At 42.0% G+C, this 27,035-nt stretch overlaps 1 long non-coding RNA gene across 1 annotated transcript; it reads right to left on the reverse strand.

The window, feature by feature from the left end:
* Nucleotides 1-1,437: 1,437 nt before the first annotated feature.
* LOC122465413 lies at nucleotides 1,438-23,505 on the reverse strand. Its single transcript, XR_006290259.1, has 3 exons — nucleotides 23,389-23,505; nucleotides 20,645-20,742; nucleotides 1,438-1,568 (listed from the first exon to the last, which is right to left on the reverse strand). It is a non-coding gene; the product is annotated as an uncharacterized LOC122465413 (long non-coding RNA).
* Between the last annotated feature and the right edge of the window lie 3,530 nt (nucleotides 23,506-27,035).

A 27,035-nucleotide genomic window follows, 5' to 3' on the forward strand; every position in this document is an offset into this window, starting at 1 on the left:
CTTAAGCCTTCCACTAAGGTTTGTAACCCTGGCCTGATTAGCTGCCCCATTAGATAGTAACTTATTTGGACAGCATTTATCTTTTGCTTTTTAGGATGTGAACTTGAGCTCCAATTTTGCATTTTGTCTACATTAGCTTGGCTTTGCTACTAATGGGTGAGTGCCACGTGAAGGCAGTAGACTTGCTCCCCTTATTATACTTCCTGTTGACAAATGCCCCTGTTTCCGACAGGAAACTCCCAGTGCCAACTTGAAGATCTGCTCACATTCATCGGAGGAATTCCACCCCGGACAACCGGGGTGTGATACCATGATTGATCTCTCAGCACCCCTTTGCTCCTGCAGCTCATGCACTCCTGGGCAAGAGCACTACTGTATGGATGATCCACACCACCAAGGAGCTGAGAAGTATGTTCTTATAGAGTGGAGGCATCAGTGGGAAAGAGAGTCTAGTACATCACAAAGTAAATTCAGGAGTCCATCGCTGAACCTCACTCCTTATCCACTTGATCCTAGATACTAGACGAGGCTCAACAGGCTACTCTCTGGCTCATCACAGTTGCCACAACTATGCATCAGATTGACCTGGTTTCCTCTCCACACTGTGACTGTGGGGAAGGGTTGCAGACAATAATTCATGTGATGGAAGAGTACCCTACCTGACATCTGGAAGACAGTTTACAACTCCTGAGTCTCCCTCAAGAGGTTACCTTGTGGTTATGGAATCTGGACATTGAGCTCTGATGACTGCATATGACAAGAAGGAGAAGGCCTTCTAGTGGGCAAATCAATTGGGTAACTACTCCCCATAAGATATTTTCCTTCTGTTCTTCACCCTCAGGCTTCCCCAAAAATATCAAGTACAGTTCAAGACACCTTAAAGATTGCCTAAAGCTCCAGAATGAGAACCATGGTTGACAACTTTTCTCCAATGACAAAATGTAACTTACTACCCCCACGCTTCTCTATGCAGAATAGAGTTTTCCTGGAGGCTGGTCCAAGACTGTGGAATTAACTCTCCCAGGAAGTAAGGGTGGCCACCACCATCTGCTTCAAGTTCAAGGCACACTTCATCAACTGGTCTTCTCCAATATATGCACAAAATAATGTGGACATGTGAAAAGAAGTGGTAGTTATTCATAATTTTTTTCAAAAAAATCCCCAAACCAAAATTTTTCCAAACAAAATACTCCACTGAACACACTCCCTTTGGGGAAAGAAAGAGAATGAATGACCCATGTTAGTCACGTTTCTTAATACACTACTGAAAATGCTCAGACACTGTGGTGATGAGGGCAGTATAAGCATCTAGATAAAACAAAATTCTAGTCTGAATTCCCAAACCCTTTCTGGATTCATTATTCCACAAAGAACTACTCACTCACCTCAAGAATTTTCATCCTCCTGGGACAGGAGTCAGGCTGAGGCATGTACAGGGGTAGGGCAGTTAGGAGTAAGTCCTCACAAAACTGTTACTCTTCCAGTCTTGAGCAGGATATTTATTTGGTGCTTAATGTTCCACAGCCCTTATCAAGTCAACATAGGATGCACTTTCCCCCATATTTCAGCTAAAAAGCACACAAAGAAGGATAGAGTGTGATACACAAGAATGATTTTCTATTGCTTATGAAAATATCTAGTGCTGCCCCTTAAACTTTAAATTGTTACACCATTGCCCTTTAGTTGGTCAAATCATTTGCGCACCTAGGTATTTATTCATGCCCCCCTTGGAACTCTCCTTTCTTTCTAGGTACCTATATATCAACCAACCCTGTATATAAGCACCTCATAAATGTTCCTTCATTTATTCTTCATCCCTGTCTTTCAGATTGGGAAATGAAGTGGAGACAGATTTAGTTACCATACCCAAGGTCACACAGCAAGTCTCTGGTAGAGCCATGAGCTGAACATAAAGCTCTGGAGTCCAAATCTAATGACTATGACCATATTGCCTCTCCACCCAGCAGGCATTACCACTCATGCTGATTGCACTAAATCTCCATCTCTTGTGAACCAACACAAATTGCTATCAGACTTTCCTGAGGAGACCATCTAACGTAGTGGGTTTCAACCTTTTTTCATTAGCAGACCCCTAAAAAAATTTCAAGTGGAGGTGCGGACCGCTTTGGAAGTCTTAGACATAGTCTGCGGACCCCCAGGGGTCTGAGGATCACAGGTTAAAAGCCACTGGTCTAATGCATTAAATTAGGACATTGTTGGGTTCCTAATCTACACGATAACACCCATTTATGTTTTGCTTTGAATTAGCCACTGTGGTTATTGCAGATGAGCTGGATGTTTTTGAGTTGAAGTGCTGGAGGCTGAAGAACAAAAAGGTATTGTAAATTTAATAACCGTAATGAATAAGTAATAACATAATTAAAAAAAATAATAAAGATACTGTACTAAAATCCTCCCAATGAAAGGTGCTCTGGTCAGATGCAACCTTTTAACCTCTATTATTCCAGTGCCTGGACTATGGACTGTGTCCAAATATATTACTTTGAGTAAGCAGATACGTATTCTGATTGTGCTGATAGGGTGTCTTTATCCTGCATGGCCTCCACTCAAAATCAATCTCTGCTTATTAAAGCATTTCCTCTGGATGGAAGTGTCACAGTGTTGTGGTTCACTCTGCTTAGAATTATGCAGTTATATTTCAAGACTCTGCCTCTTTGTTAGTCCACAAACAACAACAACACTAAAACAAACAGAGGTGTAAAGGTAACAGTCATGTATATATTCAGTTAACACAGTATAAAAGCTGGCAGATAAGAGTTAAAATTCAGATATAGGCTACCATAATTCATTTGCCTCTATGAGGTTAGGAGACCTAATGACATTAGATGGCTACAATTCCATACTTTAAAAAACAAAATAAAACATTACTATATTTGGGTTTATTCTTTGATTTACTGCATAGATGTACAGTAAGCTGATGAAAAACCATTTTTTGGAGAGAAAGGTGATTTATATGCAGTTACCAATAAGTAAGGCTATACTTTAGTCATGGAAGTCATGGCAGTCACGGATTCCCTGACTTTACCGGACCTCTGTGACTTCTTCAGTTTCGGCTGTCAGTGACTGCAGCTGGGGCCATGCACCCCTGCCCTGTGGCTTGAATGGTTATTTTAGTAAAAGTCACGGACAGATCACAGAGTCTGTTAATTTTTGTTTATTGCCCATGTCCTATCTGTGACTTGTACTAAAAATAACCATGACAAAATCTTAGCCTTACCAATAAGTATTCACTACCAGGGAGGCTGTTTCTGGGGAACACAGAGGACAGCCCTTGTCCCAGTGGGGAGTGTGAATGAAAGAAATATGGATGGACTGTCTCGGGGGAAACAGGGGTATATATGTAGAGGCCTATGTCAGAGCTCCAGTTAGCTGAACCACACTAGAAAAAGTAAAAAAGACCCTCAGGGAAGTAATAGTCTTCTCTCAGGATGAAGAATAAATCTTTCCAAATATACAAACCCCAGTAGATTGAAAAATATTGGGAATTTACATTGCATACAAACAGCCATTGAGGTGGGAGAATGACCCCTCAATGATCCACATGTACAGGAGATGTTCCGCTCAATGAGTCTCCCTTCCATATGAGAAAGGGAGGGTACTTCCGGTGGCACTAACCTCCTTCCCTATAGGGCATGCCACTGTGCCAGAAATCTGTGAGAGGAGAGGGTGGGAGCAGGCAACACCAGAGCACAGCTATGGACATCTTCCCTCCATCAAGCTCTGTGGAGAGTTTTCTAAGACGTGCATGTGCCTTGAGGCTGTGCTGACTCTTGCCTTTCCCTGTGCAACTCACCTTTTCAGGAGGGTTCTAGGCACAGCTGTGCTTCCTGGGATCCAGGGTGGAGGAACAGGAGGTGCTGCAGCCAGGACATGAATACAAGCTCTTCGAGTCTTAATTCCAGTGGCCATGTCCTACTGTCGAACGCAACCTATGTTTACACTGCAGCTGGAGGTAGACATGCACTCACAGATTTTGATCGAGCTAGGTCCTAACAACAGAAGTGTGGCCATGTCAGGCACAGGTTATATGCCCGAGTACAGTCCTGTGCAAGATGCTAGGTATGTACTCAGGCTGCTAGCCCAAGCTGCTGCCTTTGCCACTGCTATTTTTAGAGCACTAGCTCAATCAGCGCTCAAAATTACACCTCCAGCTGCAGTGTAGACTACCCTATGGGGACGGCAGGTTCTGAGGAGGGATTGTTCCATAGGGTGTAGGGATTGGAAGGAAAGAAATATACATAGGATCTGGGGTGAATATGGAAATTCTCAATATTATATTATTTGAGAAACAGTCTGGGATCATGTAATTAAAACTTAAGGTGAAGACCTGTCCCTTGCTTTGAAGCCAATGGAGATATACTAGTTTACACCAGTTGAGCATCTGGGCCAGCACTGTCATGAATTAGCACAAGGGGGCAAAATTAAGGTTATATGGGTGACCCTAACTTTAGCATTTTCTGACTTCTGAGCACTTAACGTTGCAAGTATAACGTTCTCTTTATATATTTTTCTTCTTATTTTTTTAAAAAGATCTTTACCAATTCCATGCAGAAATACAAATAAAATATTGTAAAAATTGCTTTGGAAACTGATCAAATAGTTATCCATAAGTGGATTTAACTCCCAAGTTTGTCTGTGCTCTCATTTCCTCCTGTTAATAAGGAAAAACATTCAGAAATATTTATTATGTGGTGAATATGAATATCTTATCCATTGTAAAACTGTGTTCTTATCTTGGCAAGATTGATTACATCAATCATGAATAATTTTCTTGCACATCATCTGCTCCTCCAAATTAAAAGTAAACACTTTACACATATCATACTAAGGAGAAACATATTTTTAATCTGATCATTTTGTTCGGACAGCAAGTAGTCTGCTTTATGGAGCTACTCCGTTATCACTCCTCTCAGAGATCTACCCATGCAGCATCTCATAGTGTAGTTGGTATTTTTAATAACAACAAAACAAATCTAAATGGTGCTACTGATATTCAAAACAGTAGGCAGCAGCTTCTGTTCATCTCGAATTCTTTTGTACCTGGATTTGCTTACTGATGCAAGGCAGAAAATTTGCCCTTTCATTTTTGCCTGCTCACAGATTATTAACATCTCTCTGCCCACAAAAACCTTCACTAAAAAGTTTTGCCATGATTATCCTCTCTAATGTCAAATAAAAATTACTTTAAAAATCCTACTAAATCCCTCATTTATCTAGATAAATCAGCTGTTTTATACCCATGTTGGCAGCCTCAGTAGGATGCAGCTCAGGGACCAGGTTCTTTGTAATTTTCAGCCTCTGCTAGCAAAACTGAGAGGAAGAGCTGTCAGGGAGCCAGTCACAGCAGCACCTTGCTTTGTTTTTGGTCAATCCCTGACCCTGAAGAAAGGTTAGAACAGCCTGCAGACTGCACTAAACTATGCCAGCTGGCTATGGTCCCCAAGGGACCATATCCCATTTGGGAGTCTCTGGAGCACATCACACTCCCGCTATTCCATGTGCTCCACCTGACAGACCTCTACATAGTGGTATTTCCAGCTGGCAGGTTAAAGGCCATCTCTGTAGCCTGAGCAGCACAAAGGGAGGGGAGCAAGACTGAGAATCCAAACCTTTATTTTAAAGGGATCATCTCTTCCTTAACATGAATTTGGGATTTACTAGGATTTTTCCCTCACATCATATTAGTAATGTCTTGCAAACTCCTAACAATTAAATACGCTTGGAGTAGGTTATTACTCCCTTCCCACACACCCATCTTCATTTTGCAGGTTTTCTAGCAGCATAGCTGGAATAGCTTCTCAAAAGAAAAAAAACCTCTTTCCTTCTTCCTCTAGCCACAAGGTCCCACAGGATGGGTTATTGCCTTAAATGCCAGAGCTCAAGCAGCGATACCTTAGGGGAAAAATTGACCTCATGTTGTCTTTGCCCTTTGGCTATCTGGGTCAGCTTAAGCAAGGCCTCTGGAATTCTACCACCAAAGCCCGGAGCAGCACTAGAGATACAAGGAACTTTACAAATATTAACTGTGTCTCATAACACCCTTGCGGCACAGGTAAGTGCTGTTCTAGCCATTTTATACATGGCAGAATCTCAGCTGCAAAGACGCTAATGGACAGATTGCACAGCAATTACTAAAACTGATGACTCATACGTGGGCCTATTCACTTCAAGGGCATTACTCACATGAATAAGTACCCACTAGTCTGCGCAAGTGGTCCATAATCTGGCCCTATGTGATTTCCTTACACTCAGTGATGAAGATGGGAATAGAACCCAAGAAGTTTGACTCTTCTGCTTTTTTTCCAAACTGTAAAACTTAACCTTCTATGACACAGCCTATTAAAATTGGAGGGCTGACATAACAAGTTACTAGAGCTAACTATCTTCAGTCACTTCACTGATTTCTGCAGAATGCCATGATTGGGCTAGTTTTTATAATGACTTGGGTGTGGAATCTCTTATTGATTTGTTGTTTTATTTAATCTGTTAAGACTTGGGTTATTTTCAAGCGCTCTGGAATTCCAGTGAAATGAGGAGATTGTATGCAACAGTGAGATCTATTTGACTCTAATCCAAATAAACTGGAGATAGTACTCTACATTAATGAATTTTCAGTCTGGAAGAAATGCTTATGATCATCTAGTCTGATTGCCTTCATAACACCATAGAAGGCCATAGAATTCCACGCAGTGAATCGAGCGCTGCAAAAAAAATCATTTCAGGATGAACAGATTTTTTTTTCCCCCCCCGCAAACAAAAACATTTCAGGTGAAGTGAAATATTTTGATGGACTCAAACCAAAATGTTTCATTTTAATTTTGAGCATTTAACATTTTCTAAAATAAAGTTAGAGGAAATGTTGAAATGGAAAGTCATCCAGAAACAAAAATAAATCAAAATGTTTTTATTTTGAAAGCAGTGAAGCAAAACATTTCCATTAAAACCAACAACAATTCAATAAAATTGACATGAATTTTCAAAATGTTTCAGTGTCACTGAATCTGCATTTTGAAAAGAAGTTGTGAAAAAACGTTTCCCTGGCCTATACGGTTAATACATTCATACTATTAATATATTGCTTTATCTTTTTTGCTGCAGCATCACACTTTGAGCTCATGCTCAGCTGAGATACCACTTTGCATCACTGGAGCTGCACAATGTAGCTGGAGTGTACCTGCAAAATTGACCATGAGATAAGGAAAATAGACTTCAGCCCAGTTCTTCTCTCCGGCTAGAATAAATCAGGAATAATCCCATTGAGATTAACATGGGCTTTTGCTTGAGTTCAGTTTCCAGCTCTGCCACTGGTTTTCTGGGTGACCTTGGGCAGGTTTATTTCCCTCTTTGTGCCTCAGATTTCCCCATCTGTAAAATGGGGACAAAGATACTGACCTCCGTGGTAAAGCAGTTTCAGAACTTTGTATGAAATGTGCTAGATAAGATCTGGGTATTTATTATTAAAAAGTTTTAGATTAGAAGGAGGAGTCAATTAGACCCTGTTTTCCAAAGGTGGCTATGTATATTGTGATATTATTGTGTGCCATTTCATTCTTATTTCCATTTTTACACTGCTTTTGTTTTTCTAAAGGGAGAAAAATTACACACACAAAAACAGACTGTGGCATGATGTAATCAAGAAATAACGCAATCACGTTTCCAGGCGTTGCTGTCCAATCGTCATTGTTTCCAATGTAGTTATTGTGAAAAACAACATGTTTATTTAAAATGCACAATTAACTTGTGCAACTACTTTACACAGTAAGGCATTGATCCTGCTTTATATTCCACTGCTCTTAATCTCCTCAAGAAGACACATCCAATCACAAACACAGGGTACGTGTACCACACAAAGAAAGTCATTTTATTCTTGAATAACCTGTGAGAGAACATTCAGTTGTCATGTGATTAGAGAAAAGATGCATGCAGTGGGAAGCTGACGATATTATTCATACTTTTTTTTAATCTGATTGCCCTTCTTAATACCGCTTTACATACAGTTTGGATTACCCTCCTGGTAACCAAATTCAAGCAATTATCATTTCAAATGTAGTTGTATTTGGTTGCTGTCTGCAAGTGTGCCCATCTTTAATCTATCATCATCTTATTTGATTTAGCTCAGAAAAGCAGAAGGAAAGCATCAGGAATTGTGGGATGGTAGTATGTCTTGTCATTGTGTGATTATTTTACAGCCCCAAGCGTGATTCAATCGCCTGCATTGGTTTTGTATTTGTAGGTGGTGTCAGGAGACCAATAAGAAGCAGAGTGAGGATCGAGCAGCCAACATACTGATCTTTCAGCAATGAAGACACAGCCTCATTCCTCTTTCCCCCAAGCTAAATGCAGAAATGCTGAGTATTTTCCACTAAGGGCTTAAATAATTTTGCCTCTTTGGGCCAAGTGGTTAGCTCCTATTCAAGGCCTTACATGGTTGTTTCTATTTGGATGAGAAATCATAGAAGTGTAGGGCTGGAAGGGATCTCAAGAGATCACCCAGTCCATCCCCCTATGCTGAGGCAGGATTAAGTATACTTAGACCATCCTTGACAGGTGTTTGTCTTAAAAACCTCCAGTGAGGATCACAACTTCCCTTAGAAACCTATTCCAGTGCTTAGCTATCCTTATACTTAGAAAATTTAACCTAAATCTCCTTTTCTGCAGACTAGGAGGATTACTTTTTGTCTTATCCCCATGGACATGGAGAACAACTGATCATTACCCTCTTCATAACGGACTTTTACATATTTGAAGACTTATCGTGTCCTCCCCTCAGCCATCTCTTCTCCAGCCTAAACATGGCCAATTATTTCAGCCTTTCCTCAGGGTCATGTTTTCCAAACCTCTTATACATAGTTGATATCATTCAGGTATATTCTTGGTGTAATCTTGTTCATTTACAGGGTGGGAGAAGGTACACAAAATCCCATTGCCCTGGACACAGGAGAAACAAATAGCTGCAGTCCATTCCCTTACTCAAAAAGAAAAAGAGTACTTGTGGCACCTTAGAAACTAACCAATTTATTTGAGCATAAGCTTTTGTGAGCTACAGTTCACTTCATCATATGCATCCGATGAAGTGAGCTGTAGCTCACGAAAGCTTATGCTCAGATAAATTGGTTAGTCTCTAAGGTGCCACAAGTACTCCTTTTCTTTTTGCGAATACAGACTAACACGGCTGTTACTCTGAAAGCTGTCTTTGTAAAGCTCGTTGAAAAAGAAAAAAAAACATGCAGTTCACTGTATCAACACAATAATGTCTTCTGTTGTCTTGAATTGTTTCTAGAGAGTAAATTATTGATATCCTTGCACATACAGGGCCAAGTCCACGCCTGTGCAAAGAACCACCAAAAACCCCTATGTACCACCAGCTTCTACTTAAATCCTGTTCTGAGGATTTAAGCAAGATTAAAACGTTGTACCACCCTGGGACAGACCCTCTGCACAGGGGGATATTTAACTAAGGCTTTGTCTTCACTGCTAAAAAAAAGGTGTATTTTTAATCTCAGAGTAACTAATGGCATGAGCTACACTGAGGCAGAACAACATAATGAAGGCCAGACACTTCAGTTTTAATGGAGCAAGAAATATGGCATTGGATAGATGGAGGTGGAAAGTGTGGGTTGCCTCATGTGTCACAAGGCATGAGAGCATCTAATAAAGTAAAATTTAATTTTACCTTAAGGTAAAGTTGCCCTGGCTGGGGAATACAGCAGTTTATCTCACAGTAAAACTAAACTGGTTGGTCTTCACTGCATTTTTGCCTCAAGTTAGCTCATGCATGTTAGTTACCCTGAGGTTCCAAAAACCACCCCTTTTTTTAAGCACTGAAGACAAGGCCTATACGAAAGAAATTTGCCTGGTTTCATGTTTTGTTACAATCTGAAACCTTGGGCTGGTGAGGCAGGGCTCCTGCCACTCCAGCCCCAATCATGGGTAATGGATTGGGGCTGGGCCACTAGCTAGGCCTGGCCTGGAAACTGGCCACACCTGCCAGCCTCATTAACAGGGGCTAAAAGCTTGGCAGGAAGTGAGTCTGGGGGAATCAGTGTGGGCATGGAGACCAGGAGGGGAAAGTAGGCTCAGAAGGAGCCAGGAGCCTGCTACCTGGTTGCAACTGAGGCCTGTGCTAGGCCAAATCTATAAATAGTTGGAGCTTTGTGGTGGGACCGGACACAGGAATAAAGACCATGGGTGTTATACCAGCTTGAAGCGGTCCTGACTCATTGGGGAGCAGGACCAGGAGGCTGAACCCAACGGGACACGGTGAGAACTCTTTTCAGAGTAGCAGCCAAGTTAGTCTGTATCTGCAGAAAGAAAAGTACTTGTGGCACCTTAGACTAACAAATTTTAGCATAAGCTTTTGTGAACTACAGCTCACTTCATCAGATGCATGCAGTGGAAGATGTAGTGGGGAGACTTATATACACAGAACATACACACTAACAAGAGTGACCAGGTAAGGTGAGCTACTACCAGCAGGAGAGCGGGGAAGGGGGAGAAGCCTTTTGTAGTGATAATCAAGGTGGGCCATTTCCAGCAGTTGACAAGAATGTGTGAGGAACAGAGGGGGTGGGGAAATAGTTTTACTTTGTGTAATCACACATCCACTCCCAGTCTTTATTCAAGCCTAAGTTAATAGTATCCAGTTTTCAAATTAATTCCAATTCAGCAGTCTCTCCTTGGAGTCTGTTTTTTGAAGTTTTTTTTGTTGTTGTTGTTGAATTGCCACTTTCACATCAGCCACACTATCAGGGGCTTTTTCACCTGCACATCTACCAATGTGATATATGCCATCATGTGCCAGCACTGCCCCTCTGCCATGTATGTTGTACATCTCTACGCAAAAGAATAAATGGACACAAATCAGACGTCAAGAATAACATTCAAAAACCAGTCAGAAAACACTTCAGCTTCCTTGGTCACTCAATTTCAGACCTAAAAGTTGCAATTCTTGAACAAAAACCTTCAAAACCAGACTCCAATGAGAAACTGCAGAATTGGAATTAATTTGCAAACTGCACACCATTAAATTAGGCTTGAATAAAGACTGGGAGTGGATGGGTCATTACAAAAGTAAAAACTATTTCCCCATGCTAATTTTCCCCCTAATGTTACTCATACCTTCTTGTCAACTGTTTGAAATGGGCCATCCTGATTATCACTACAAAAGATTTTTTTCTCCTGCTGATAATAGCCCACCTTAATTGATTAGGCTTGTTACGGCTGGTATGGCAACACACAAAACATGAAAAAATGGGTATATATGTCTTCCTACTGTATTTTCCACTCCATGAGTCTGAAGAAGTGTGTTTTAGCCCTTGAAAGCTTATGCCCAAATAAATTTTAGTCTCTAAGGTGCCACAAGTACTCCTCTTTTTTTGCTGATACAGACTAACACGGCTACCACTCTGAAATCTATCAGAAGAGGAGGGCTTCCTAGTCAGCAAGCCAGAATCTTTAGCTCAGGGAATGATACCTATACTTAACGTTGCCTAACACTTTCCATTTTAAGACTGTCTTTTCAATTGCTTATAATTTTACCGAACTTAAACTGTTCAAGATGAAGGTTCCCAGGCTGGTTGACTGTTTCAGTTTGAACATTTTCAGAAAGTCTCGTACAAAAGGGTCCAGCCATTTCTTAGAGGGAGACTAGGGGACAATACATCATTTTATCCATGATACAAATTCTCTCAGTCATTTTGCTGAGAAGCACTGGTGCCTCCATATTTTGGAGCAGGATCAGAAGTTTGAAATTCCCCCTGGTGTCAGTGATGTGTCTTCAACCACCCCCATGAAAACCTGTCCAAATTATAAGCCTTTGAAAATTGTGGTTCACACATGCACAATAGAGTCTTGTTAGCATATGCAAGCTAAATTCTCTAAAGAGCCCATCTATACCTAACATGCTGCATCCAGTTATGGCTCTGGAGGAGTTGGAGGGGCATAGGATCAGAAACTGTGGATCCAGGGACTGCAGATGGAAGGGGCTGGGAGAGAAGAAAAGGATCTATGAATAAAGGAGTCAAGGGATGGGGTAGGAGCAGAGGAGGACAGGGCCAGAAGCTGGTAGGGGGTAAATCAAGGTACCAGGGGAAGTATGGACAGAAGCTTCTTATGTAGGGGAGAAAAATCAGAAGTGTAGGGGAAATAAGGTTTATAGCTACTTGGTCAAATTCTCTTCTGGAACTTTGAATTGAACCCGATTCCTGATTCTCACCATTCCCCTTCAGTCAGCAAATAGCCCCCTGGCACCAGTGCCTGGTCCATAAAGAGAAAGACAGCCTAGTAATGTTACCAGTTATTGAATTAGCTTAAGTGGCAGAGGTCTGATGTGCATTTAAAGGCCTCCAGCCCAGCTGCTGATCCATGTGGGGGTCAAGATGGTTTCATATGATGGAATTTCTGGGGGGGGTTAAGTTTTCTTAAAAAAAAAAAAATCAGTTTACATGAGGAAGCCCTATATTAAAACAACATGGTTAAGGCTAGCACTCAAAAACGAGAAAATGCCAGAAATAATGTTGCCTGTGTAACCTCCTTGTGCATAACACAGACTGTTTATATGATTGCACACTATGTTTTCTACAGGACCCCTGCTTCTTTCAGGGCACAAGCTGAATGGTGCTCACTTCTTTTCGTCCTCATCATTCGTTGTGTGGCCCCAGGCCTTATTTACTGCCCATTATTTAAAACCATATTAATATGCTGATGGACTTCTCTATGATATTCATCCCCGAGCATCAACGGGGTCATGAGCAGCTCTGTCGATGCTCATGACCTGCTCAGTTAATTCCTGCCCTTCCTTCTCTCTCCATGGACTCTGCCCCTGCATTCCTGAAATCACTGAAAGGTCCTTTGCCATGATCTCCGATGACAAACTGAGTTAGAGGTACAGGGTCCGTTCCTTCATTGCGACTGCTCCCATAGCCACACCTTTCTTAAGTGCCCCGAGAAGGGAGCTGCCATGATATTTGGGCTTAGCTGTTACAAGTTATTTTTCAAAGTCAGTTTTTAGATTGGAAACACTGTACAAAAAAGAAAAAGCCTTAATAGCCAAAGTTGCTACTATAGGGGGTGTTGCTTCATCCTGTCCCCCACCCCCAAGTTGACTCCTTGCTCAGTCATTTATTCTCTATTGTAGTTTCCTTCTTAATCCAACTATTCTATTACTCTCATTTTTGCCTCCTGTGATCTGTTTTCATCTCCCCTGCTGCTGCTTTTTTTTTAAATGTCTATAACGGCCCTGGTTCTCTCTACTGCTGTCAAGCAAAACCCAAGTCCCTAGTCAGAGAGATTAAACAGTCGGCATTGAACAGACCAACAGCAAAATTGATGGAATACTGCCTGAGATTGACCCTCTCTGCCTTGGAGTTCCCTTTCTTCCTTTTGGACAGCGAAACTCAGCCTGTCTTCCTCACCGAGTATCCCTGGATGAGTAGCCTATATTGGTTAGCTTTTTAAAGGACAGACTTGATGGGTACTGGAAGGAGTTGTGCTCTGAGCAAAATTATGGACTTTACATCCTATCCATCAATGGCAGGTGAACCTCCAAAGAATTAAAATTCCCAAAGCTTTTCTGAAGCTTATCCAAGCAATTTGAAAGACATAAGTCACCAAGGTCAGGGAATTTTATTATTGTGTATGTAATGCAGGTGCCCCAAGCTGGGTCACCAGCAGTGTGGATTGAACTTTTGATCTCTAGATTTTAAAGCATGAACTGCTACTGTCTGAGCCGAAAGACCCAGTTCTCTTAGCCAACCCTATGGCAAGTTCATAGATCTCTAGTTGACCTAGCCCCCACTAGATGGGGGACAGCACCACAGAAAGTGGTCATAGTTTAATGCATTACAATAGTATCTAAGAACCCAAATGGAAACCAGAGTCCCACTGTACTAGGCTCTTTGGAAACACTGTGAGAGACAGACTTGCCATGCAGAACCGACTGTAAATAGACAAGGCAGACAAAGGATAGGAGAAGGAAAAGTATTATTATCCCCATTTTACAGATGGGGAATGGAGGCACAGAGAGATTTAGTGATCTGCCCAAGGTCACATGGGAACTTTGTAGTACAGCCAGGAGTATTCATAGAATCATAGAATATCAGGGTTGGAAGGGACCCCAGAAGGTCATCTAGTCCAACCCCCTGCTCAAAGCAGGACCAAGTCCCAGTTAAATCATCCCAGCCAGGGCTTTGTCAAGCCTGACCTTAAAAACCTGTAAGGAAGGAGATTCTACCACCTCCCTAGGTAACGCATTCCAGTGTTTCACCACCCTCTTAGTGAAAAAGTTTTTCCTAATATCCAATCTAAACCTCCCCCATTGCAACTTGAGACCATTACTCCTCGTTCTGTCATCTGCTACCATTGAGAACAGTCTAGAGCCATCCTCTTTGGAACCCCCTTTCAGGTAGTTGAAAGCAGCTATCAAATCCCCCCTCATTCTTCTCTTCTGCAGACTAAACAATCCCAGCTCCCTCAGCCTCTCCTCATAAGTCATGTGCTCTAGACCCCTAATCATTTTTGTTGCCCTTCGCTGGACTCTTTCCAATTTATCCACATCCTTCTTGTAGTGTGGGGCCCAAAACTGGACACAGTACTCCAGATGAGGCCTCACCAGTGTCGAATAGAGGGGAACGATCACGTCCCTCGATCTGCTCGCTATGCCCCTACTTATACATCCCAAAATGCCATTGGCCTTCTTGGCAACAAGGGCACACTGCTGACTCATATCCAGCTTCTCGTCCACTGTCACCCCTAGGTCCTTTTCCGCAGAACTGCTGCCTAGCCATTCGGTCCCTAGTCTGTAGCGGTGCATTGGGTTCTTCCGTCCTAAGTGCAGGACCCTGCACTTATCCTTATTGAACCTCATCAGATTTCTTTTGGCCCAATCCTCCAATTTGTCTAGGTCCTTCTGTATCCTATCCCTCCCCTCCAGCGTATCTACCACTCCTCCCAGTTTAGTATCATCCGCAAATTTGCTGAGAGTGCAATCCACACCATCCTCCAGATCATTTATGAAGATATTGAACAAAACCGGCCCCAGGACCGACCCCTGGGGCACTCCACTTGACACCGGCTGCCAACTAGACATGGAGCCATTGATCACTACCCGTTGAGCCCGACAATCTAGCCAGCTTTCTACCCACCTTATAGTGCATTCATCCAGCCCATACTTCCTTAACTTGCTGACAAGAATGCTGTGGGAGACCGTGTCAAAAGCTTTGCTAAAGTCAAGAAACAATACATCCACTGCTTTCCCTTCATCCACAGAACCAGTAATCTCATCATAAAAGGCGATTAGATTAGTCAGGCATGACCTTCCCTTGGTGAATCCATGCTGACTGTTCCTGATCACTTTCCTCTCCTCTAAGTGCTTCAGGATTGATTCTTTGAGGACCTGCTCCATGATTTTTCCAGGGACTGAGGTGAGGCTGACTGGCCTGTAGTTCCCAGGATCCTCCTTCTTCCCTTTTTTAAAGATGGGCACTACATTAGCCTTTTTCCAGTCATCCGGGACTTCCCCCGTTCGCCACGAGTTTTCAAAGATAATGGCCAAGGGCTCTGCAATCACAGCCGCCAATTCCTTCAGCACTCTCGGATGCAATTCGTCTGGCCCCATGGACTTGTGCACGTCCAGCTTTTCTAAATAGTCCCTAACCACCTCTATCTCTACAGAGGGCTGGCCATCTCTTCCCCATTTTGTGATGCCCAGCGCAGCAGTCTGGGAGCTGACCTTGTTAGTGAAAACAGAGGCAAAAAAAGCATTGAGTACATTAGCTTTTTCCACATCCTCTGTCACTAGGTTGCCTCCCTCATTCAGTAAGGGGCCCACACTTTCCTTGGCTTTCTTCTTGTTGCCAACATACCTGAAGAAACCCTTCTTGTTACTCTTGACATCTCTTGCTAGCTGCAGCTCCAGGTGCGATTTGGCCCTCCTGATATCTTTCCTACATGCCCGAGCAATATTTTTATACTCTTCCCTGGTCATATGTCCAACCTTCCACTTCTTGTAAGCTTCTTTTTTATGTTTAAGATCCGCTAGGATTTCACCATTAAGCCAAGCTGGTCGCCTGCCATATTTACTATTCTTTCGACTCATCGGGATGGTTTGTCCCTGTAACCTCAACAGGGATTCCTTGAAATACAGCCAGCTCTCCTGGACTCCCTTCCCCTTCATGTTAGTCCCCCAGGGGATCCTGGCCATCTGTTCCCTGAGGGAGTCGAAGTCTGCTTTCCTGAAGTCCAGGGTCCGTATCCTGCTGCTTACCTTCCTTCCCTGCGTCAGGATCCTGAACTCAACCAACTCATGGTCACTGCCTCCCAGATTCCCATCCACTTTTGCTTCCCCCACTAATTCTACCTGGTTTGTGAGCAGCAGGTCAAGAAAAGCGCCCCCCCTAGTTGGCCTTCTGCATCCAACTTCAGGGCCTTAATCACAAGACCAGTGTTTTTAAGACCATTTTCCCTCTCTGATTGCAGCTTTGGAGCACAGCCCCTTGTTGCAGCTCGTGCAGAGAACTCTCCAAGTTCTCTCTGAAAGACACTGTGCTTCCAGTAGCCACAGTACCTTCCACAGTTGTGAGGGCCATGGCCACTGAACCAAACGTCCTGTTACAGGGTGCTGCGTGTAACCCCTGGGCTTGGGTAGTTTCACTGGTGATGATGTACATGTGTGACATCACCAGCTGACCAATTAGAGCTTGACTTTAAACAATCAAGCCTTGTCTACACTGAGGGAACAAACCTTTGTATCAGAACCTATTGCACTGTTTTAAGCACAAACAATCCAGTGCATTCACATTAGCCACTCTGAATTGGTGTAAGTTTTGCTTACACTAGTGCTGCCCCAAACATCTCCTCTGGGACCCTATTCCACAATTTTTAACTCCATTCCCAGAAGCCATGCATTCTGGGAGATTTTGCAAGGCCACCAATGCTCCCTGGTTGGGTATTTGGAGGACTACTTGACCTATTTCAGCTTTCCAGCATCCACATTGGCACTAAACTAGCTTAGAACTGCACATGTTAAACTTTAACTGATTAGCAAACCTGTCGAAAGGTAGTTGTTCTAACTGGTTGTTTACATTCCATGTATAGACCATTGGGATATTTTTGTGCATGGGCTCAAAAGGTCTAGGGGCTTCAACTGATCAGTTTTCTAATGCAGACCAAACCTCAGTATCCCCAGCCAGACACTAATAGAAATTAGAGAAGGAAAATAGGAGACCTAACTGTGTTTCTAAACTATTTACCACAGTTCTGCAATTTACCCAGAATATCTGGCAAAGGGCAATGCAAACAAATTTCTGTAGCTATTGAACTACTAATTAAAAAACAAAAAAAAAACAAAACTGACCTTTTTGCCCCCCTCAACGAAAATTGTAGACTCTGAACGTCTTTCAGAGTAATTATTTCATTTGCTTTAAATTAGTCCTGTGAAAGACGTCACTTCTGAATTTCATGTTTGTAAGGAAAGCATGACATTATTTAATTTGACTCACAACTGAGAAGGTAACAAGAGCATTTTAGGATTCACAATTTTATTCATTTGATTCAGGAGATAATGTTCAGTGCTGCTACCTTAACACAACAAAATACTGAACATGCAAAACTCACGTGTTTCACAATGGGTTGGGGATTCATTGGTTATCTTCAATTCTCGCTCTTAAAGCAGTTTAGGAATCAGGAAATATATTAGTTGAACCCTAGGGGAGTTCCAGTATTCTGCAAGAATTCAAAAGGCTAACACAATAATGAACACACTGAAGGGCAGTTTGTTTTCTTAAAGCAGTGGCTAGGAAGTTAACACATAAAAGTATGCATCACTTTATGAATGGTTTCAGAGTAGCAGCCGTGTTAATCTGTATCCGCAAAAAGAAAAGGAGTACTTGTGGCACCTTAGAGACTAACCAATTTATTTGAGCATAAGCTTTCGTGAGCTACAGCTCACTTCATCGGATGCATTCAAGTGCATTCAAGGTGCCACAAGTACTCCTTCACTTTATGAATGTAACCCTAAATATCGATTTAATTGTAGATTAATTTAGTGGGGCCAACAGAACAATCTGAATTATGAAGAAAGCAATCAGCAGCCCACCTACTGATATCTATTTCCAGCATTTGTAGATTCTGGGTGCATGGTATGAAAGAGGGAAAGTGGAAACAGATGTACAGTATTATTTTATCTACAGTAATTGCCCTATAGCTAACAGCAGCCAAAGGGAAGATGGGAAAAGGAAAGCACTGAAAAATCTACATACTTCCCTTAAGCCTCTTCTGCATGCTACTCTAAGATCTTGATTATGCATTTTTAAGGCTGTACAGGATTGGGAATCATACTGCAGCATTCATTCAAGCAGTGATACATGGCCTAGTGGAAGATATCAGATTCAATTTTCCAGCTTGGTCATGGCCCTTTTTACATCCTTAGGGTATAACTGAAGCCATGACTAATGAGTCAAAAAATAAAGCACTTTCAGTTTGTCCATGTAGCATCCTTTGGATTCTATTCTGATCTTTCAGAGTTTTTCCCCTACTCTTGTGTGTCTGACTTGGTTACCTATAATCTTATGGCAACCCAGGGATAGAGACAATAAGTCAAAAGGGCAGACTTACATACAGTGTATCTCAGCATTCAGTGAGGTAGGAACGAGGAGTACTGTATTTCCCTTTACCTTGGCATGCCTCTGTAACCTGTCTGATTCACCTTATAACACCCACTTGTCCCCAGAGATTCTATGATGCAGGAACTCCTGTTCAGTTGATATTGGGGCTTCTTTACAACCTTATGCTGGTCCTTCTATTAGGACAAAATGCAGTGACACCATCGGAATCCCTGTCATGCAAATAAAAAACTTGAATGGAAGCCAATTCAAAACACTGGTTCGCGCAATTATGGAATGACCTGCATTTAGGAAAAGGTTCCCCCCCCCCAGTCTTGTAAATCAGTGATTCATTTATGTCACGACGAATTAGGACAAAAATCTCTCAACAATATAAATATAAATAATCTAATAACAGAGGGCTAAATCCTAAACTCCTTAATCAAGCAAGTGGTTCCATTAATATTAATGAAACTGGAGAATTTGCCCCATATATCATAAGCTCATTGGGGCAGGGAAAATGTCTCTCCTTTGTATGTAAAACACTATGGATGATTACATTGCTGTATAAATAAATGATGGCCTATACTAAGGGGGCTCACAAAAATGATTACAACAAGCCAGATTCTGAGACTACTGCACTAAATTGAAACCCAGGTGTAATTCATAAATTACAAGGCCAGAAGGGACCACTGTGATCATCCAGTCTGACCTCCTGCATAGCACAGGCCATAGAACTTCCCCCAAATAATTTGTTAGAGAAACATCTAATCTGGATTTTAAAGTGGTCAGTGATAAGGCTACCCCCATCTGGAACACCCTCCCTGCAGAAGGCCATGGCACAAGTAGTGCACCTGCCTCGCTTTCCCCTCAGTCCAGCCATAAAAGAGCCGTCTCTTTCACTGACTATAATTATTCATGTAAACATACAATAGTAAAAAACTGTTCCCCTAATTCCAACGGTAAACCAGAGAAAGGTAGTGTGTTTTTCCATTCCCCTCTCCAGGGGCACCACTTCCTGATCAGCCTCCCATGAGACCACCAGCACTCAGCTCCCAATTCCTTTCTGCCCTTGTTCCAGGGCCCCATTCCCCAGCCATCCACCTGAGATTGGCCAGTCTCATGACTCTTCCACCCAAACACAGGCCAGCAATTCAGCCCAGTTCAGCCTCCCAGCGCTAGCTCTCCAGCTCAGCAAGTTAGCCCCTCTGCTATCTTCTAGTAATAGCTCCCTTTCTGCAGCTTCCCTGTCCATCGCAGGCAGCTCTCACCTGCCGCTTTCCTTTTTCTTTTTTTTATATGGCCCAAGTGCCTTCTTTTAACCCCAGTTGGGAGGCAGCTAATCAGTCGCATTTGATTCTGCTCCCTCTAAAAGGGGACATTCACCCTGTGACACCAGAGTATTGTGTGTGGAGTAAGATCTTCCTCAATGTGAAGAAGAAGAGTATTAGATTCTGGTCTCAAACTACAAACAAACACACCACCATTTTTAGTTCATGTTTAGGGCAAATGATCTGGTTAGGTTTTATTACCCATCCTTAGTTTGTGGGGGTTTTGTTAGGCCAGGTCTACACTACAAACTTACATCGGCATGGTAGCATTTTCAGTGAAACCTTACAGCGGCACAGCTGCACTGATGCAGTGTTTTAAGTGTACATTTGCCCTAAATCATTTTTCCAACATCACTGCAAACAAACAGAGGTTTACAATTATAACTTTGTATCAGTCTTGTTCTACAGGAAACAATCGATATAGATGGAAATATCCCCCTGGGCATACATGTGTATAGATGGGTGTATTTTTATTAAATGAAACCAGAAGTGTCTAATGAGTATCTATGTGAGTTATCTGCAATGCAGCAAATCCCTATCCGAGTCCTGGTTCTGATTTATGTAGGTGTCTCCTGCAAGTATGTTTTATAGAATAATCTCTCTCCTTGCATGAATCCTTCCTTCCTATCTCCCAGTTGCTGAATATTACGTACTACAAAGCTCTTAAATCTGACTTGCCACTGAAAAGTCACTTACTTAGGTGAGCAGGTGTATTGTTCTCATCTTTCACAGTAGGGCTCTCAAGTCTTGAAGGAGGTGAAAATCTGACCATTCTCCTCTGCATAAGATGATCACTGCGGAATAAATGTTTTACATGTAAAGGGCAAAATCCTGGCTGTAGGGAAGTGAAGGCAAAACTCCCAATGGCTTTAGGCAGTGCGGTCTTGTGGGTAAACCACTGGACTGGGACTCAGGAGACCTGGGTTTTATTCCTTGGTGACCTTGGGAAGTCATTTTCACCTTTCTATGCCTCTGTTTGTCCATCTGTAAACAGGGGATAACAACACTAATCTCCTTCATTACAGATTTTGAGATCTATTGATTAAGAAGTGCTATATGAAATCTTGGTATTATTATTTATTGATTTATTATTATTATTATTAAATGGGATCAGAATGTCAGCCATAGATTTTTCCAGAAGGAACCATAATCGTGGAGTCTGACCTCCTGCCCAACATAAATAGGTCAGACAATTTTGCTCAGTGATTTCTGAAGCAAGTCCAGTAACTTTTGGTAGAACTTGAGCAGATCTTTTGAAAAAAAGTATCCAGTGTTGATTTAAAGACTTCGGAATGGACAGAGAATCCATCCTCACATCCCTTGTTAAGCTGTACCAATGCTTAGTTACCATCACTGTTGAAGTATATGCCATTATTAGAATTTGTGTAGCTTTAACTTCCAGCCATTGAATCTTATCATTTCTTTGGATACTAGATTAAAGTGCCCTCTAATATCAGATAATTGACCTACTGCACTGTAGATTATTTCCATCTTCCTTGCAGGCCCTGATTATTTCCCACTACCAGTGACAGGATATGCTAGGCTTGAATGTTTTCACGTGGTGAGGTAAAACCTGCATTCTTGTGTAGAATCTACTTTGTGATTTGATGGTTAATTTTTCCAGGAATGCATTTTCTCTTCCACTAGTTCCTTTTTCATGAACATGCACATACTTTATTAAATATCTGTGTAAATGTACCGCTTGTGAAAAGTGCAAAGTGCTAGAGACAGATGATCTCTTTAGCCTCAGAAGACAGGGTTGCCATCTGTCAGCCCTGCTCCAGAGGAAGCCTCCATCAGGGGTCAGAAGCCCATTATGTAGGTCTCCTGACACGAACAGGAGTTTTGGAACTGACTTCAGTGTGAACTAGGTCAAACAATTAGTGTGTATACCCGGTGTGCTGAGACAGTCAATGAGATTACAAAGCAATTTTGGTGACTGCTAGCATGCAGAGACCAAACTAATTTCACATTGGATATTTAAAAATATTGAGATGCAACTTTTGATCATGGTATGATCAATGTAGGTTGGGAGTAAGATAGTTTCCAGTCAACAGGCTGCATGTGGGCAGAGATATGAGTGCAGAATTAATATTTTTAGAATCTACAAAGTTACATTAGTACATCCTGAGTTAACTTTTCCTAACTTTTAATTTCTCTGCTTTTACATGCTCAGGATTTCAAAACTGCAACATTTCTTCAATAGAAATAAGGCCTTGCATTTATTCCTTTGGCCACTAAAATATAGCTTTATATATATATATATATATATATATATATATATATATATGAAACTGTGTCAAGCTTGCCTAATTTCATGCATCTATACAAATGTGAAATAGAGATCACGTTTTTGAAAAAGAGTCACTAAAATCTATTAAACTTTCAAGCAAATTTCAGAGGATTTATGCACTGTATTCATGCTAAATTAGTAGTTCACTGACAAACCAGGTGAAACTCAATGGCGAGACTGTGGGCCTGATTCACTCCTATTTTAGTCAAGTCTTACACCAAGGACTTCAGTGTGACTCCATGTAGCGGGGTCGTATTGGAAAACCCGCTCGGGCCCAGAGGGGTTTAAGATAGTCCTGGGAGAGGGCTAGGGCAAGGGAAGAGCTGGGCTGATTGGCAGAGCAGCCGCAGCTGGGGGCCACGCCGCAAACAGACCCAGCGGGCCTTATGAAAGCCAGGGAACAGCACTCTCTCTAGTTCTGAGAGGGAGGGACCTGGCTGCAGAGACCTAACTAGAGGACCTAGTTTGGAGCAGGGCTGGGGAAAGGCCAAGGGAGCTGGGGAGCTCTGGTCTAGGAAAGTCCCAGGTTGCAGGCCTGGAAAGGCCTATTAGGTATGGGGGCTGCAGGGGCAGCCACGGCTAGGTAGAGGCAGCAGGTCCAAACCCAACCTTGCCTGTGATGAGTGGCTCATACTGCAGTCTGCCCTAGGGTGTGGGGGCTAGCTGGTGACTGGCAGGAGCCTACAATTGAGGCAAGGTAGGAATAGTGGGTGGGGGATTCCCCTGGGAGGGGGAGACCCAGAACTGTGGGGTACTGCCAGGGGGCAGCACCCAGAAGAAAAGGGTACCAGAGTCCTGGGAGGGACATGGGAGCCAGCAGCAAGGCCAGAGACTAGCCTGAAGAGGGTGCTCTAGAGGTTGGAATGCTAATTTCCTGATGTGACCAGCAGGAGGCGCTGCTGGTGAGTCCGGTTACACTCCATTTTTCTCCACTGATTTCAAACCTAGCACACCGTGGTACACACCCATCATGAGAGCACCCCCCTTCACCAGGGCATGATGTTATAATCCTCTGCATCTCTAACACCACCTGCAGGTCATCTACCTCCGTGTGCAATTCAGCCCTCTGGCTGAGAGGCAGCCAAGTTCAACCCTTTCAGGGCAACAAAAGCTCAAACTAGTCATCAGAGTCTCTCAAGAAGCCTACCCTTCTCTGGGCTCCATCTTCAATCTCCTTCTGCTACTCCTCAGTCATCTTCTCCTCCAGCTCCCGTGGTGAGCATGGACCTCTGAGGAGGAGTCTCTCTGGCAGACTCTGTGTCAGGCACTGTCCCAGAGTCCTTGGGATTCCTCCCTTCATATTGCACTCTCCTTCTTTAACAAGTCCCAGGTGTCCATTAAGTTCTCACCTGCTACCTCCCAGTCCTGCCCCTCTGGCCCAGCAGCAACAAATTAGGTACATCTATTGCACCTGTGGCATAATTGACTAAGAACCCCTTTCTAGCTCATGATGGCATTTTACCCCATCACAGGGTCCCTTTCTTAGTTGGGGCTTTTAGGTACAACTTTAATAACTGGGATATGCTAATATAATGATGATAAATAAGGCCCTTTGAATGTATTTGAACCTAAAATTCAAAATAAAATATAGTGGATTAAAGAAAAAAGGCATTACAGGAACCTCAGGTAAAGTGAAACATCTGATTTTGACACAGTGACAGACTGAGGTCAGCTTTAAAGAAAACTGGATATGTGTCTGAACATTTTAGGCCTAATTCTATCTATTACTCCAGGGTAACTCCTATTATCTTCAGTAGGAGTCCCTCCTGTAAAGAAAAGGGGAGAAAATGGGCCTTTTGTCTTTAACAAACTCTCTTTTCTAATTAAAATGAGTGCACGTTAAAAGCTCAATATATGTTGCTGCATTAGAAAACTAAGATAAGTTTGCAGACTGAACTCGTATCTCCCATGTGACAAAGGAGAATGTGCTTAATGGACTGAAACTGCAACAAATACCAACCAGTCAAAAGGAATTATAGAACTGCTTTGACTTACCAGTTACACAAGCTATTCAAAACTTAACACAGGCATTCACCTTACAGATTGAATGAGTTTTCAGCACTCAGGTAGGCACAGAATGCATAAGCAAGGAGGATTTCAGAGCAACATAAAAGCAAGATGAAAACAGCTGTGACCCAGCCAGACACATGAGATGACAAAGGTTTAGAAAACTTTGACCTTCTACTTTAATAAAAGTATATGGGGATGTTCTGCTGAATGTAATAGAACCTGTTGACCTTTCTGTAGAGTTTTTATTTTAGCCATACTACAGAATTTAGTAGCAAATTATCTCTTTATGAAATTCTAAAGGATGTTTCAAAAAGCACATAGAAAAGCCATCATACTCTTTGCTTTTACAGTAAAATTTTATAGAACCCTGGTAGATTTCTAAAGAAATCTATTGGTTCCATCTCTCTACTGTTCAGAAATGGATTATTCTTTACAAAGAGGCAAAGCAGTTTTTTATTCATCTTTTTATTTATAAGTGAAACATTTAGAACATCATAACAAGCAATGAAGATAATCCCCCTCATCCCAGTGTCTTTCATTAGTTGGCAGCTCAGCTGGTTAACACACTTTCCTTACAACTATAATGACTTGGGTTTATACCCTAACCAAGCCATAATAATGGAAGGGTGAATTGGTTCAGTACAGTTAAGAACTTCGCCAAACCATTACCCATTTCTACAAATGAACATAAGTTCCTCTCTTTCTTTTTTTAAAGTTCAGATAAGCCCTTTATCTTTCTGCACTTCCAGGCCCAAAGCAAAGGGAATTGGGATCAGATCTGTAAGTGCCAAAATACCACAAAAATATCTTTTTCACAGTATTTCTAGCTGTGAATGGTGGCAGAAGTTTCATGAGCAGGTGCATTCTCTCAAGAGAGACTTTTAGCAGATACACTAGGTTTGGATAGTTCAGAATAGTTCACTCATCTCCAGTCACAAGAGAAAGTGATAATAAGCCGAGATTTATTCTGCTGGATTGCTACCTCATTAGAGCAGGGATACTGCCTTCCTATATGTCTGCAAAGCAAAATACACACACACATAACTACATTTAATATAAATCGTAATACAAACAGAACTGTTCCCCTGTCAAAACCCCAGAACATACTCTGAAACAATCAGGAATAGGCTCTGTAGAACTCAGCTAGCATTACCACTTAAATAAAAACCTTACTAACCAAACTGAAGGACTTTCTACCATTATGGAGGGACCGGCAGATTCAATCCCATCACACAGCCCAAGCAACCAGGCTGTTCACTGAAGGATTATACAGAGGCTTGGTGGAAGAAATTACTCAGTACAGCTGCCTCCTGGCTGCTGTGATGGCTTCTGTGGCCCAACTCATAATAGGGTATGTTCAGTGGGTCACTTTACTTCTAGCAACAGTGTGAATTGGCACAGTGGAGCTCTGCATGGTGGTTAACCTTCCTCAAAGCAAGTCTACTCCAGTGTTGCCATTGTCTGTACCCCACTGGGAAGAAAACTGGACTCCAGGGGACATGCATTTCCTGTTCCTATACTGCTCAATTTATGCCTTCCTAAGATAACACTCAGTACCACCTGGTTACTTATTGCAGCCAGCCTTTATCTGTTTCTGTTTATTAAAGTTTATTATGATTAATTATCTCTAGTAGAGTCCATCAAGCGTATTTTATTTCAGCACCAATACAAGCTCAATTAATTCCTCCACAAACTATCTTTCTTTATATAATTCATATAGCAATTGTAAATAAAAAATCCATAACATTTCCACAAAGATAAATCCATCCCCGAGTCAGGGATACTTGTTGTTAGCAACAATTAATAATATTTATTGCTGAAACAATGCATTCCCCAATTAATTCCTCCACAGACTGCCTCATCTTAGATCAGATTGTTTGTAAATCAAACCTAGGAAAAAACAAAAAAACCTCACAGCTACTCTCGAATGTCACTAGCAAAGCAAGCCATGATGTTTGTTCGCAGTTAGAGCTGTTAGGAAAATGAAAAATAAATTGCTAAAAATTTCAAAGCTGTTGCCATTTCATAGGATTCAAAACAGGCTACTGTTCCAGAAAGTTTTTAATTCAAAAATTGTATTTAAAAAAGTAATTGAAAATGGTATGGAATTTTTTTTGGGTGTGGGGGGGAGGGAGAGAAATGAAACATTTCAGTGATGCTTTCCATAATGTTTTTGAAAAAGATATTAATACAAAGTGTCATGAAAAAATGTCATGAAAAAAAATACCTTTTTTTTGTGGAAAAACTCATTTTTAAAGAGGTCTTTTTTTTTTCATTTTAAAATTGTCAACCCATGCTATTAGCTGGCTCTTAATTCTGAGTCCATGTGTTCATCCCCCCAAATCCTTCCCTGAATAGATAGGTGTACTGAGCTTTCCTAATGCATGCTGGCTGCCTTAATGCAACGTGGGTTGATGTAAGCTATGGACTCAGGTGGGTCTTTCCACCTGTGCATAATTATCAGCAAGTCCCACTGTCTTCTCACTCCACAGTGTATTGAATATCTGCCCCATATTTCTCCAGATATTATATAAAATGCAAAAGGCAGATACTGTAGCAGCCACACCACCAATTGCACTGTCACTAAGCATCAACAACCTCCTTGTATTATACTTTCTAAAAACACAATCCACCCGTCACCATGTTGCACATGCTGAGTTTATATGTGAATTGCTACCGGTCCAGGTGTGCCTAGCCAGAAGATGTTTTCTGAGCCATGGCAACAATGGGAAGAAAGCAAAAAACCCACTGTGGTGACAGAGACACCATTAATGCCAGCATTGA

This window comes from Chelonia mydas, chromosome 4, assembly GCF_015237465.2.
Source record: "Chelonia mydas isolate rCheMyd1 chromosome 4, rCheMyd1.pri.v2, whole genome shotgun sequence".
In the NCBI taxonomy this organism is placed as follows: domain Eukaryota; kingdom Metazoa; phylum Chordata; order Testudines; family Cheloniidae; genus Chelonia; species Chelonia mydas.